Raw genomic sequence first — 14800 nt, forward strand, 5'->3', positions numbered from 1 at the left:
TGGGATGCTCCTCAGAGTCAGCGTGGACTTGCTGGCACAAATCGCCAGTTTCCACACCATAGGGGGTCTATTCTATTCACTAAAAGTGCTGGTTACTTATGCAATTGATTAAAACACAATGTCTAGCAAATATCATTGTTTGTAGCACGAATGGACTTTATGACCAATAGTCAACTTTACCTTCAAAAAGATGGTGTTACAGCCTCCCAGCACGTCTACTTGTACCCAATTTTCATTCTACCAGTAAGTGACTACTTTGTCATCTCTCAATAAAAAAAAAAAAAATTAGTTTTCCCTTGTTGCTGATGTTCTATGTGGAGAGAACATGAAGCACCCACACCAGTAAGCAGATTGGTGTCGATTAACCAAGCAACTACTTGTGACCAAAACCCTTAGAATCATACTTATGCACTAACATTTCAGATTCATGCAGCATCATCCCTGCATCCTGTCCAGTATACGCAGGACAAATTCAGAGATGACAGCAATGGCATATAATCATAGTGATGAGGAAGGGAGTATCCTAAGAGTCCTCAGCATTAACCTCAGTTTTGGAGCCAAACACTGCCAAAAAAGCCTTAAGACAATTAGTACCTCACATCCTCCGTAGGCAGATGAATCAATATGCCATATTGAATGCCATTTGGAAGTAGTACTGAATGCACAGAACATGTTCTATATAGAAAGTCAACGTTTAATCACCAAGAGGGGCTTGGTAGTACTACTTCTGGCTAAATTCACTATCTATTTTGACTACACGGTTTGCTGTTTCTTTCCCTCTGTCCTTGATTTTAATTGATTAAAGGTGGTCAAGCTTAGGACTCAAGATTCACAAGATCCAGGTGCATTGACATCATTCCATTGATCGTACATATTTCCAACAATCACAATTGCATAAATAATATAACCTGAAGGGTACTGTTAGAAAAGAATCTAATTCTTGCCACATGCTCAGAGACTGATCACCTTCAGTGATTTCTGGATCTTAAAAAAAAAAATGAAAAGCCACCACAAGATATTAAGTATCTTTGCCCCTCCATCCAAGCAAATATTATTTATTACTACTTCAGGGTTAAATGCACTGTGAATCAGGTTTAATTAAAAGATTCAATTGCAAAAGAAGTCGTAGCACGTGAAATTTTCCATTCATTCAAGGTCGATTAAAGTGCCAAAATAAGAATACTTTTTTTTCAAGTTTTCATTTGGCCTGGCTTTCATCAAATAAGAATTTGTTGTCTAAATTTAGTTTGCTGGCTCTTCAGGGAGAAACCAAATTGCTGTAACATGTAGTTACATTGACTGTGATGACACTGATTTTTCAGCCTCAACGTTACCAGTAACATTACCATTCTCAATACACAAACTTTAACTTACAGTCATGATGAATTAGCAGTGTTGCTTTAATAGCCCCACTCTGCTGAACAACTATCACCAGCTACTCTTCTTGCCCACACTATACAGCAGGTAGAAAATTCCCAAGCAAAACTGGTTGCATTACCCACTACAAAAAAAAAATCACCTAACTGGCCTAAACATACCAGCAATTGTATGTTGGGATGGCTGAAATGGACCAGAGCTTTGGGTGCAAGCAGGATGAATAAAGAAGATAAGTCACCATAGTCTTACTGGACTATAGGGCTACTTTATCATTCAAGAGATGACTGGTGGTGCTTTACCACGTCTCAGGTGAGGGGAGCGATTGAAAGGAGAATCCTTCATGGTAACCTGAGCCAGTGTGGGAATTGAAATCATGCTGTTAGCAAACCATCCATCCAGTTAACGGAGCTAAATTAACCCCCAAACAGGATTAATACAATACATACAAGAGAAACATTATACCAGTAAACCAACCTGTCCTTGGTTCAAAACAAGTTAATCTTGAATCTGTACACAAGCAATTTACTCAAGATTCTTGACATGTGAAACGAAAACAAAAATGCTAGAAATACTCAGTATAATCAGACAGCATCTGGAAGGAGGTACAGAGTTAACAGTAATGACCCAATTTTTGTTTCTGTTTTCCTGAGCATCTGCTGGCATGGAGTGACTGTACCACAAAACTATTGTTCCATGGAGAAAAACTTCCTGCTTTTTGTTCTACATCCCAGATTTATCTATGATCTTTCAAGCAACACCCATGCACATAAAATTACAGATTACTTTGAATGGTTAGAAGATCTCGGCCTTAGGAAACTCAAGCTGTTGTCTCCACATTCCAAAGCTTAAAACTACAAAGTAAAAATATGGCGTGTCCTAATTCAGTAATAACCAAGGAATCCCACAATACTTTAAATCTGGAGTTCTCATCCTAAAACACTACTTTAGTAATAAAGCCATAAAAATTCATTAAACCCTGCTCTAGTAGTTATTTAAAAAAGGATCACCCATATCCACTTTGTCAATAAATAGAGAAAAATCAATTTCCTTGAAACGTGGATTTACTTTTATTTTGTTAGTACAGACTTGCTGGCACATTCCAGTACTTAAGCAACTCTTCTCATTACTAGAGCATAAAAAGTGACCATCAAAGTGATTTCAAAAGCACAGCCGTGTTTTCAGTCAAACACTTAGTTGTTTCACCACAGTAGTTTAAAGAGTACCAAATAAAATCACAAATCCAATTTTCTCCCTCCTTTTCTTTTTGTCAATTTTTCCCTGCTTTTCTCCTCTTAAAAGTATTCATTTTATCCAAGAGTACGTTCTAAAAGTTACAGACATCTTTCAATGCCAGCAAAATGTTGTTTTGACATGTAGGCCTAAATGAAATAAAACAGGATACTCAGTAAAGGCTCATCCTGCCTTCACCCAACTGCCAAAAAATGAATTTCCAAAGGGTCATTTATATTAGAGCAAAACCAAGATAATATTCCTTCCTGAACATAGGCGATGCGGAGGCCAACGCATCTCTCAATGTTGCCCAGTCTAACAACAATATCAGCTCTGATCATTCCTATTCAAAGAAGTTCAGTCGAGATAAAAGCAGCTGCTTGACTGCTTCGACCACTAGCAGAGTGGCCAGAAGTCAGTTTTTTTTAAAAAATCTGGACAGTCCGAATTTTATCAAATCTGTTCTGGTACCAGATGGCTTTTAGTTCCAGTATTTCAAAAGCTTGCTGCTTCCCAGTTCATAATGCCCAGCATCCAGCCCAGGACAGGGCTGAAACAAAAACAGTAATTGCTAGAGAAATTCAGGGAGTCTGACAGCATCTGTGGAGAGAAAACGGTTTTATTTAGAATCCAGTGACCCTTCCTTAGGGGACAGCCGTTTAGATTGGCAGACACCTATGAAATAGCAGGGAATCCGAAATTAATAATATAAATTAACTAGGCGCTGCACAGTGCCAAAAATGTCACCTTACTGTTGACTATCAGCCTAAATCACTTGCAATCTTTTCCTGGCTGCAAATGTGCATTGACAAAAAGATGCTATAGGATCTATTCTACATTCTACATTCACTACCCCTGTATGTTTCTCCAAGCCTCAACAGACAACACCAATTAATCAGTCTCTAGGCCAGCAAGTGCCCAGGGGTGGGGAGAGAAAATCCTCAAGTTACCCTCATCAGCCACATGATTCACCAACACAAAATCCCCATGGGAAAGATGTTGCTCAAACCCAAATAGTCAAATGAAATGCAATTTCATAGCAAAAAGTAAGCACAAGTATCATGCAGTCTGCACTTTTATACTGATATAACATCAATGTTAGCCACTCAAGAATGTCATGTGAATCTGCACACTATGTCACAAAAGCAAAGTGAAATAACTGCAGAGAAGCTAGCATCCTGTCACCAAGTCACCCTTTATTTACATGTACAGACTACACGGACTCTGACCGGCCAGCTCAAAGCCAGTCCCTGGACAAAGGAGATCTTCTGAATTCCCTGTTTATGTGTGTCAGCCAGGGCTGATTGGCCCAGTTTAACAATCCCAGTCAAGGATATCAGTCAACGAGATCCACCAGGTGCTCGTTTCAGTCACAATACAAAGACAGCAAGCATCTCTTCAGTTAGCTACTTTCTTAAAAAAATTGCAGTGTTGTCTCAAAATAGTGACAGCTGAACTGCACAAGTCTATCATACCACGAGGCATTAAAAGGTTCACAGATGAATCAACAGCAGCATAAAAGTTAATAAATTTATAGCAACTCCGTAATAAACACCTGATGTATAGCCAAACATAGGTAAAAATCAGTCAGCAAGCTTGTTCTGCACAGAAGCACTTAGATTGCTTTAAAACAAGCTGATGTCTTTTTTCTCCTCATCTGTGGCAAGTGTTGTCACGAAGAAGGTTGCAACAAGGTGTTTCTCCTTAGTTATTTCATATTTCATATTTCATATTTTCAGAAGGGGACCCAGCACTTGAGCAGAAATTTCTTCACCCAGATAGCAGTGAGCCTGTGCAATTTACGAAAAACAAAGACAAAATATGTATGATTTCAGGGAGTTGGATATAGCCCTTGGGACTCAAGGCATCAAAGGATAGGGAAAAAAAAGTCAGGACAGGCTTTTGAACTGGATGATGAGCAATGCTCATAAATGAATGGCACAGCAGGTGTGAAAGACCAACTGGCCTACTTCTGCTTCTATTTGCTGTGCTGCAATCTTATCTTTGGACTCCTATCATGATAGCTAGGGAACATTGGAAGTAATCACAGCAGAAATATTATTCAACCTCAGCATCTTTGATCTCAGCCTCACAAAGAATTTCAAATATTTAGCTGGCAGCACAAGTATCAATTTCAGGAAGCACACCATATTTATCAAAAGCTGAAAGGTGTTCCAGAGAACAATGTTGATGCCAATGTTTTGGTTTATATTTGCAAAAGGTACACCATCAGAAACCTTGATGTTGATGCACAAAGTGTCATTCTTAAGTACGCTTAGTCCAGTATTTCGGTCTACAGAACATCAGCAATTGAAGGTGTTCTGTGACATCATTAAGGTGAGGAGGTGTAATCTATTCAGGTACATACCAGTGATTTTCTCCACAGCAATCTATTGAAAGACTGCCAAAATTCTGGAAATTTGTGACAAACTATTTTGAGTACAGGTGAAGGCGTGCCCCAAAATAGTAAGACGTTGCTTCATAGACACGTGTTTTGCCAAGTAAGTGGTTGGGCTTTACTTCATCACTGATGCTCCAGACTGATAAGCATTCGAGCCTCAATTGTTCACTGGAGCTTTGATAATAAATGATATGGATACGGACGTAGAGAGAAGAAAATCAGAACATGTTTTTTGTGCTTGTAGTGAATGACAGCACAAAGCATTTAGCACCAAGAAAACTCGAGACAGAACTTTTAAACTTTCAGAAGTACTCAAGTGACAGGTACGACCTATTTAAAAAAGCAGCTTTCATGACAAAACTTCCAAGTTAGGCCCTACAAATGCCGTACCTGTCGAAGAATTTTGTGATGGTGTTGAAGCATGGAATTTCACGAGATTTGTGTGGACATGCTGTACAAAGAATTGGGCTTGGAAAATCATTAGATCCTTCAAGGTGAAGCACTGCCAGATCAGTGTGGAGAAGTGCCCGATATTTTTCAGTAAAACCCAGGGGAGAAAAAACAAAGTAAATCAGCTCCCATATATTCTACACTGGCATATCTCCTAACACCACACTTGAACAGGAGTCAGTGCCATTGACCTGATAATTTTACCCATGCTGCATGGAACTGTAAGCAATGCACCCATTGTCACTGCCTCTCATTTGATATTTGGCTGCTCACTCCTTGGCTATATCACTGATTTGCCACTTCGCTCAGGGAGTGGAGCAGTGAATAAGGTGGTGAATGAGGCACCAAGGGCTCTTTCTGAACATTCTTCAAGGTCAACTGTTTTATAATTCACTTCAGGGGCACCAGACCACTACATGAACTAAACATTACAAAGGAATTATCTAAATTCTGTGGTGTCATTAGCAGTGATGTCACAGACACTGATTGCGTAGCCTGTAAACACAATCACAGCTATTCTCCATACCATGCAGCAAAGCTCAAGATGACAAGTACTGCTCAGAGAAAAAAGGAGGTGGCTGGAAGTGGACAGCTTTAAAGCTAAGCTACAGGACCACATCAATATTGTAGAATGTAAAAACATGTACTCAGTTCTCAAGGACCAAAACACTTCCATAATGTCATAACAACAAATGAAGTATTACACTAGTTGCTCGCATACCATAACTGGTACATTGGCTTTAAATTGTTGTATTGCTGTTTGTTGCTATGTCACACATGTAGCAAGTTATTTTGTAAAATCAACCTGCTTGGAGAAGTTATGATACGCATGCAGGGCAGATGGGACTTGAACCTAGATTTTCTGAGGTGGGCCACAAGCCTCTGAACTCTACTGCTTAGGTATAAAGTCTACTTGGTATTTCAAACGGTCTCCCATCCAGATACTAAACAAACCCAAGTCTACTTAGCTTCCAAGATCAGATGAACACAATTATACATGATATAATAGTAAATTGTGTTAGTACAATTATTGGTTACTATTCAAACTTAATTAATGAAGTGATCACAAGTTCAGCAGCAAACCTTTATGCCCATTTTAATCAAATATAACCACCAGGCCAATTGGGTCTTGGTAAGCCATGTATATGTCCACACGAGGGGTGACACACTGAGGTGTGGTTTGGGTCTAGCATTTCTGCCCCTCCCCCCACCAATGGCCTCCCTAACCACTTGGGAAAGATGCTGTTTTCACTTCAGCTTTTAATTTGATCAATTGTTCGTATAATTTTGAAGAGTGTCTCAATGACAGTATCAATAATTATGCAAATTGTCCAATGTTACATCCCATCATCCTTGCTGCCAGTTTCCACCTTTGTAACATTGTTCATCCCTGTCTTGCCGTTACCATAATCCTCTTTCATGTTTTTAAACCTCCAAACACAATACTCTTCTTAGTGACTTTTGATTCACCAGAGGCTCAAACTTGTCCAAATCATAGGAATACATCTTCTAACTCACAGGCAAGACCCAATCTCCCCAGACTGCATGGGGCTCCCAGTACTCTTAAAATTTAGCTGTCCTCTACTTTCAAACCACTATCACAACATCATCGTTCAGGTTTATATTGCCTCCCCTTCCTGGTCCATAGCTTGCATACTTCTTCTCTAGTAAAAAAGTAACCAATTGGCCCTGAGATAGTAGGAACTGCAGATGCTGGAGAATCTGAGATAACAAGGCGTAGAGCTGGATGAACACAGCAGGCCAAGCAGCATCAGAGGAGAAGGAAGGCTGACTTTTCGGGCCGAGACTCTTCTTCAGAAAGGTCTTTTTCTGAAGAAGGGTCTAGGCCCGAAACGTCAGCCTTCCTGCTCCAACCAATGACCATTACTGCACTTACTGGAATCTCCTCTAAACCGCCTCACTTTTTTAGTCCTTTCTCCTCCTTTCAAAATCTTCTCAAAAACACAACCAAACTATCAAGAGATCACCTAACTGGAATAAAAAGCTAGCCTAATGGTGGCCATGTAATGAATGTTAATTGTTATAATCAACTAGACTATGTGTGACTGCAGACCCATAGCAATGTGGTTGACCCTTAATTACCTTCTGGGTTATCAGGGATATGTAATAAATACTAACAGTAAGTAATGCCTGCAGCCAGAACTAATTAGAAGTGGAATACTATTGCTGGTTTCCCCAATCAGTATCTGGCAGTTACCATTGACCACAGAAATAACTAATTGTATTTCCTCTTTTAAAAGTTGCTTTAAACAAAATTAAAATGCCAGCCCCTTAAAGAACCACAGGCAGCATATCTGTGGTCAGCACTCACCACCTTTCTCCCCAAAGCTTCAACCATCTATGATGCACAAGGTGGGAACTGTGATGGGATACACTTCACTTGCCTGGATGGGTGTAGCTCCAACAACACTCAAGATGATCAATTCCATCCAGGACAAAGCAGTTCACTTGAATGGCATAAAAGCAAAGCACTGTGGATACTGGAAATCTAAAACAAACAAAATGCTAGAGAAACTCAGCAGGTCTGGCAGCATCTGCGGACAGAGAAATAAAGTTAACATTTTGAGTCCAGTCCAACTCCTCAGCAGAACTTAACTTTCTCAAGGGCAATTAGGGATAGATAGTAAATGCTGACAAAGAAGAGTGTAAAATTTTGATTTTCAGCTTGAGGCAGAGCTCATTGCTACTAAATAGCAAGATCTCCCCAGTAAGGCTCATTGAGAATAAAACAGTTCTTTCCAATAAGGTGATGATGCAACAAGTTCATGCTTGAAAATTTTGGGCAAACTATGGTCCATTAAGTTTGTTTAATGCATTCTTTTGTGATTTAAGTAAGTGTAAACAGAATTCAGCTGAGAAAGCGTACATTTAGAGTAAAATATGCAAGCTAGTTGATCCCACTTAAAAGGATCATACATTAGTTACAGCAATAACAGGAAGACTTTGGTCTATCCTTCCTTTTGAAAGGATGGTTGATCCTGCCTTCACTATACACTCAGTCAGGTATTCTAGATCCTTATCACTTACTTTGAAGAGGTTTCCCCATGTCAGTATGGATTTCAGATGATTGACCAAAGTGCCACCAATTTCTTGTTAGCTACTCTGCCTAGATACCTCTTGGTTTTGAGGAAATCCATCAAATATACATTTCTCAAGAACAGCTCCAGCTTCTTTATTCTACACATAAACTAAACACTCATTCCTGGAACAAATCTCTCAAATCTTCAAAACTATGGTTCCCAAAATTGCCTCTATTTATAAAAACGTAGGGCCCCATATGCCCATTAACCATACTCAATTGGTCTGCCAACATCAAAAATTTGCACACATACACCAGAGAGGCCACTGTTGTCCCTTTGCACCTGTATACTATGTCCTTGGTTTGTATAACCTCTCCTCATTCTTCCTAATAAAATTTACCATTTCACACTTCTTGGTATTAAATTTAGTCTGACAGCTGTCCATTCCATCAAACTATCAATATCCATCATGATCAGGCCATGTGGCATCTGCAGATTTTGAAATTGAGCTCTACATCCAGTTTACATCATTAACATACATCAAGGAAATCAGTGATCATAGTCCTAATCCACAGACAACATCACTGTATGCCAAACTGCAGTCCAACCATTTACCACTTTTTTTTCCAGTCAGTCAAACTTGCATCCATGCTATCACCATCACTTCAATTCAGTTGTCAAAACATATGCAACATTTTAATTAAATTTTTTTTGGATACACTTGATCCACATGACCCTCATCAATAACATCAAGTTAATTAAACATGATTTCCTTTTAACAAATTCCATGCTGGGTTTCTCCAATCTGCACTTGTCCCAAGCCACTTTAGTTTTGTACCAGATTATTACTTCTGAAAAGTTGACCCATGACCAAGGTTAAACCGACTGCCTATAGCTGCTGCGTTTATACATGCACTCTTAAATAAAAAAAAGGTGTAATATTTGCAATTCTTTACTCCTCTAGCTCCATATCCAAGAAGGATTAGTACCTCTGCAATTTCCTCTCCAAATGTCTTCAGCATTCTTAGATGCATCCCTCAGTCCCTTATCATCTTTAAGCACACCAAGCCTTTCTAATATCTCCTCTATCAATTTTTAATCTATCTGGTGTCTGAACTACTCCACAGAGGCATCAAGTTCTTTCTCGGTGAAGAAAGATGCAAAGTACTCATCTGACACTTAGCTAAGCTTGCTGCTTCCATAAAGTGAACCTCTGCCCATCCTTATTCTTACTGCCTGTAGAAGACTTCTAGGTTCCTTTACATCAGCTATGAATCCCTTCTCATACTCTCTCTTTCTTCTGTTTTTTTTTTCAATTTCTGACATTTTACATCCTATCCGTTTCTCGATTGTATTATCAATCTGCTTCTCCTTTACTTCAGATTGCTTTCTCTCTCATCTAGGAAGCTCTAGTATTACGTGACCTAACTTATCCATTCATGGAAATGCAGCTTGAACTGTATCCAAACAACTTGGTAGTACAGACTCAAATGAGCCAAAGGGCCTTTTCTGCATTAAACCACCTCTTTAAAGGCAGCCCATTGATAGATTTCAATGTAAAATTGTAACATTAGTTATTATTCACCTGGGATTGATCTGTTCTCAGTTTTCAAATTGGTCTACCTCCAATTTAATATTTTTACTTTAAAATGCTCTTTGCCCTTTTCCATCACTAATTTAAGTTTTATGGTATTTTGATCATAGTTCTGGAAACATCCCTCACTGGCTATTGGCCCACCTTATTCCCTGGTATTAAATTCTCCACAACACGCGCATAGATGTATGCAAATATTTTTCCCAGTCTCTGTTCTTTACACTATTATTCAGGTCTATATTAGATTAAAGTTCCCTATCAACACATCTCCATCTTTCCTCCATCTCCCTACAATTTCCGTGTGCACTCTCTCCTATATGTCTTTTGCACTAAATTTTAGACATTTTCTTTATGAAACACATCCTTCTATGTAATTTTAAATTTTATGGAAGTATCAAGATTTGTGACATTACAAGCTGGCCACAATTAAAAATGATGCAGTTACACAAAGTTGATTCTTTTCTCCAAGCTGTAAGTAACTGTATTTCAGTAGAGTTGACATTCATAATTTAGGATGAAACAGATAGGCATAGTTAAATGAATATTAGTGTGCATTGTTTGATTGCTGTCACTGTGTTAAGAGGAGACATGTCTAAGAAGGGCACAGAGCGTTTAGTGTAGCTCAAGAAGTCAGCCTATGTGGAGATTTGTAAAATTATTGGTTTTATAATGCTGGAAATTATATTTGAGGTGGAGACACCAGTCAGGCTCTTTTTTGAAAGGAAAAAGGTTGGTGAAATAATTCTAGTACCTTTTTCTTCAGATTGCTTGGTAACCAGGAATTATTTATTCTGGGCTTTTACCTGGCCAAGTAACTTTAAAAATTGGATAATTGTTTTCCTACTAGCTACTGGTTCCTCAGATACATTTCCCTGCTTTTGTTTACATAAAGTCATTTCGATTATTAGCTTAATCAGCAAGTGGAATTTCAACCAATCACAACATTCTGTATGTTACAGAAATAATACTTCAAAGAAAATCTAATAGTAATGATACGTGCCAGGTCTTTTAATTAGATATAGGGGAGGTTCCCCATTTACGAACACTGGTATACACATATGTGATCCTAAACAGTGGTGTAACTTTAAAGATCCGACATATGAGCATTGCCTCTTACTTACAAATTGCTATTTTATATTGTGTTCTGACTTGCATACAAAATCGACTTGCACTTGGACTCTGGAATGGAACCCATTCCAACATGGAAACTGCCTGTATTGTTAGAAATTTTATACAAGACATGGACTTTCTGTGTACAAACATTCAAAGCTTGCTGTCATGATTTTGGGTCAGTTTTGAGTCAACATTCACCATTTTAAATTGCTATGTGACTATTTAATTCTTAGACATACGAAGGGATACCATTCAGTCCATCATGCCTATGTCAGTTCTGTAAAAAGGAGCCATGAACCGTCACTGTTTGACTTTTCAGTGAACACTATACAGCACATTTCTAACTGCTATTCCCACTCCATTCAGTTATCACCTTGTACATAAAATAAAATTATATTTCTCAATTTACTAAAAGATTTCCAAAACTGCATATGCTGGTATAATTTAAGAATCCCAGAAGGCTTGGTGAAAGTTGAAAAACCATACCCAAGTTATCCACATGAACATGTATATTGAATTCACTGCCTCTGAAGCAGAAGATTATTTATAATTCATTACCTGTACTATCTTTAAAAAGTTCTTCAAAGATGTTTCAATAATTCTAGAAAACTGCTGAAAGGACCACAAGTGATTAGACAGACTGCAGGAATCAGCAATCATTTCAAACACTTGTCATCTCTCCCTTGCACAATCACAATGAGTGAGTGCCTTTTTGTGTGGCTAGGGAGCCAAAGTACCAGATTGCTGGTCACCTTTTTTGGCTGGGAGATAATGTAAAAGATGCACAACGTTACAGATCATTCCTGCAAAATATCAATGCATACACTTTAAAGAAATTTCACTTAGGTCATCAACCAAACCTTGGTAGTGGCATTCTCGCAAAAAAAAAGTACTAAGCCAATGAGTGGGGTGTTGTTTAACCCTTCCCCTCCTTTAAACTCAAAAGGTTCCACATCCTCTTTCAAATAATTTATTACCTCTGATTTAAGGTTTCCTGGCTTCCAGTTTAATAAGAAATCCTTTGTTGACTGGGTTAAAAAACTCTTCCTCCTTCCAACAACACTTCTATCCAACCACCACCACCTGTCCTAGGACCTCACTTCTTCCACTATCCACCTCCCTTGCAGCCTCCTACATGCCAACTTATGCCCTTTAGAAATCCCACAATATGAACGCTTAAATTCATGCTGTACACAAAAGTAGTTAGTTTAAAGTTCAAAGTAACTAAACAGATTTGTACAAGTATGTTTTAAGGTCTCCTCCTACCGTACCATTATCTGTACCAACCCACTGCAGCCCAACCTATCCTATCCTAAGCAGATGCACTGGAGAGAATTGGCTCCAAGTTTGGTCTTAAAGAGTTTAAAAGAACCAGAGTCTGCAATCATTCTTTATCATTTCAAAGAATGCTAGCTTCAATACAGGGACACCTCAAAGTTCTTACAAAATACAACAGGTTAAACATCGGTTTTCCCTTGCTGTGGAGTCAAGAACTAGGAGACAGTCTCAGGATGAACAGGAGGTCATTTAAGAATGGGACAAGGAGGAATTTCTTCATAGACAGTGGTGAATCATTGGAATGCTCTACCCTAGAGGGCTGTGGAAGCTCAGTCTTTGAGCGTGCTCAAGGCAGAAGTCAATAGGTTTTTGGACATGACATCAAGACAGGAGAATAGTAAGGAAAAAAAGTGACTTCACTGCAGGGGTCTAAAGATGCTGGAACAATAACAGAAATTGCTGGCAAAACTTAGTGGATCTGGCAGCATCTGTGAGAAGAAAGGAGGGTTTACGTTTGGAGACCAATGACTTTTCATCTGGAGGAATGAGATGTGACTATGGAAGTGGGTTGTGGCAGAGACTGTCAAATTTTAAGCAAGAAAACAAAAGTAATGATGGAGAGCAAAATTAAAGTTTAGAATGAAAATCCTGTTGGAGAGAGCATAATATCTTCAAGGGGGGGTAAACCTGGAAAAGATATGGCAGTGAGTTAAATGCTAAAATTAAAGGAAGGACTATGGATGCTGGAGATTTGAAACAAAAACAGAAATTGTTGGCGGAACTCAGCAGGTCTGGCAGCATCTGTGGGAAGAGAGCAAATTAACATTTGGAGTCTGAGGAGTCACTGGACTCAAAACGATAATTCTGCTTTCTTCCCATAGATGCTGCCAAACTTGTTGAGCTTCCCCAGCAATTTCCGTCTTTGTTATTAGAAAGGCTGGTTAAGTATATCCAAGGCTGAGGTAAACTGATTTTTTTTTTTTTTAAAAAATCAATGTTACGGGAAACGGCAGAAAAATGGACCTGAGGAGTATCAGTTCACCAACGAACTCACTGATTGCTGGTACAAACTTAATGGGCCAAATGGCCTACTTCTGCTCCTATGTATTATGATCTTACAGTTCAGCGGCCAGCCCACGAGGTACTCGAGAAGCACAGTCATAGTTGTGATGTGGTGATATTGACTCAGGGTAAAGGTTAACCAGGAGAGCTACCAACAGCCCCAGTAGCGTTTAACGTGGCGCTGGTGCAGCCAACGCGATTCAGTCACTCTATCTCTGTGTGCACCATCATACTTGCATCAATTCAGTGTCTCAGTCACTCACCCCAAAAACACACACACACACACACACACACACACACAGTCTTGCGAGGCTGACCAGTGACCCAACGACTCTGTTAAACGAGTGTGATCCCTTCCTCCAGGTGCTAGCAGCCAAAACTCGCTTTACTGCACGCCCATCACAAAACAGCAAACAATCTACCCCCTTATCTCTTGAGCAGCCACAGCAGCGAAAGACGGTGACCCAATCCGCGTTACGTTTTCGCTCAAAAATAAGAAGCGGACCCGCTGACCTGCGACAGTTGGGAGCTGAGTGAGCTAAGAGGGAGACGGGGGTAACCTGGAGTTGAGGGGAAGTCACAATCATTCCCCACCCCCCACAAACCTCCTCGTTCCCCCTCCCGAGAATATGTTTGTTAGTATAAAATAGTGGAACGGAAATGAACAACGCTCGCTCACTAAATCTCCATTTCTCATTGGGGTCTGTGAACTTCTCCATCGCAATCAGTCCGAGTTTACCTCATGAATTGACGGGAGGCGGCTCGGTCGCCTTCTGGCTGCCGTTATTGTCAGTGATGGCGTTACGGCTTCCCAGCCATCGCGCGCTTACCGGTCCCCAGCTCGAGCCGGCAGCTCTTTCAAAAAGCTCCTTTAAATGTTCCTTTGAATACGCGATTGCGTCACGGGACATCACTCTCTACACACACACCCCCCCCCCCCCGCCGGGGGCGTGGATCCCGGTAAGAGGGCGCATGCGTAGGCTATCTGGTCTCCGAGCATCTTCGCCATTTCGAAGGGCCAACTGCAGTAAATAACGCAGCCGACGGCCTCCGTGCGATAAATTCTTTGCGTTTATTCAGCGCCTTTAACTCGCAATAAAATGTTCAGGATTAAAATAAAACCTGCAGGTGCCGGAATCCAAGTTCGACAAACAGGGGGCTAGAAGAACACAGCAAACCTCGAAAAAACCGTTCTTGACAACCAAACCTTCCGTTATATTTCGTTCGCCAGACAACCGATAACAGTCCTGGAAC

The 14800-nt window shown here is 39.8% G+C and overlaps 1 protein-coding gene across 3 annotated transcripts in view; it reads right to left on the minus strand.

The window, feature by feature from the left end:
- Nucleotides 1-14393, minus strand: part of LOC109914976 (protein-tyrosine sulfotransferase 2) — a 105379-nt gene extending 90986 nt beyond the window's left edge. For 2 of the 3 annotated variants that reach the window (XM_048611629.1, XM_048611630.1), the window contains exon 1: nt 14286-14393. The gene's annotated coding sequence lies outside the window, so the exon portion shown is untranslated. The remainder of the gene's footprint in view (nt 1-14285) is intronic. The other variant, XM_048611631.1, reaches the window with a different exon arrangement.
- Between the last annotated feature and the right edge of the window lie 407 nt (nt 14394-14800).

Source organism: Rhincodon typus, chromosome 24 (assembly GCF_021869965.1).
Source record: "Rhincodon typus isolate 14 chromosome 24, sRhiTyp1.1, whole genome shotgun sequence".
In the NCBI taxonomy this organism is placed as follows: domain Eukaryota; kingdom Metazoa; phylum Chordata; class Chondrichthyes; order Orectolobiformes; family Rhincodontidae; genus Rhincodon; species Rhincodon typus.